Here is a 1,794-nt window from a genome sequence, read left to right on the forward strand (position 1 = left end):
GAACATCAACAGACGGGCAATTATGCCGAAACAAGAGGTTGCAAAATGCTCCCCGTCGACTTCAAGAAGTGCAAGGCAATGGCAGTCTGGGAATTCGAGGAAGGGTCAGATTAAAACGCTAGAAAGAGAGGCTGACCAAGAGCTTAGCAACATCATAGACGAAGAGGATTTTCGCCAGAGCGCCTCGGGAAGCAAACGGGGTTCATAAGGAGGGATACCCATAAATCAGTGTTGCCCTACATTGTAATCAATGGGAAGGGGAGAGAAGCGCTAAAACTTTTGATTGACTCTGGGGCTACAAATTCATATTTAAACCCTGAGCTAGTAAGGGAGGACAGGAAAGTAAGGCTTGAGAAGACCTTTATAATTAAGACGCCGATAGGGAGTCATGGTATAAACGAGAGCATCAAGGATGTTAAATTTTCCGAACTTGATAATGAACCTTTCGATTTTTACTTATTTAATTTCCATTCTTATTTTGATGGATTAATAGGTATGGATATACTTAGAAGAGTAGGTGCTAAGTTAGATTTACAAAATTTATTTTTGGAGAAAAAGAATGGAAAGAATCCGGTCCAACTGAGACCAAATAGAGTTACAGGGGTGCATCTATTGGAGGAGGCATCGAAAACAACTATAACGTTACCGGTCACAATGAATAACGGGACGTTTCTGCTAAATACGACGGTAGTAGAGGAAGGAGTACAGATTACTGGTGGGATCTACCAAGCAAAGAGGGGAGAGGCAGAATTGGAAGTGTCAAATTTTACGGACAGCAAGAAGAATTTATATTTGGAGGCACCATTGCCAGCAATACCATATGACAAGAATGACTTTGTAGAAATGGAAATGCTGGTACCATTTAAACAGGATTTCGACAGTAATCTTAACGTAATGGATAGCGACGACACTGAGGTACAGGCTAAACTAGCAACTGACCATTTGAACGAAGAGGAGGTAGAGAGCCTGAAAAAACTGTATTTTCAATTCCCGGACATTTTTCATTTAAAAGGGAAACAATTAACTTTTACCAATGTGTTAACACACTCAATCCCCACAACAGATGAAATTCCGATATATAAAAAACCCTATTGATATGGCTTTAAACAAAGAGATGAAATAAAGAAACAAATACAGGAATTACTGGATCAGAAAGTTATACGGCACAGTCACTCGCCATGGAGTGCACCAGTTTGGTTGGTACCCAAGAAGATAGTCTTGTCAGGGAAACAGAAATGGCGGTTAGTAGTGGATTTTAGGAAGCTTAATGAGAAGACGGTGAAGGATAGATATCCTATGCCAGTGGTCAGTGAGGTACTGGATAAGTTAGGCAAGGCCATGTACTTTTCAGTGTTGGACTTGGCAAGTGGGTACCACCCAGTGGAGATGGAAAAGAAAGACATTGCGAAGACTGCGTTTACGACGGAAAATGGGCATTTTGAGTATGTGAGAATGCCATTTGGACTAACTAATGCCCCGGCTACCGGCAAAGGGTAATGAACAATATTCTAGGGGAGTTAGATGGAAAGATTTGTTTGGTATACATGGATGACATAATAGTCTATTCGCCCTCATTACAGAGCCATATGCAGGACTTGAAAACCGTGTTTAGTAGACTGAGCAAAGCAAGATTCAAGCTACAGATAGACAAGTCAGAGTTCCTAAAGAAAGAGATAGAATACCTGTGTCATGTGGTGACTCAAGAAGGGGTAAAACCAAATCCAGGAAAGATTGAGGCCATTAAGCGTTTCCCATTACCACAGACAGCCAAGGAAATTAAGTCATTCTTGGGGC

Source organism: Drosophila takahashii, chromosome 2L (assembly GCF_030179915.1).
Source record: "Drosophila takahashii strain IR98-3 E-12201 chromosome 2L, DtakHiC1v2, whole genome shotgun sequence".
NCBI lineage: Eukaryota > Metazoa > Arthropoda > Insecta > Diptera > Drosophilidae > Drosophila > Drosophila takahashii.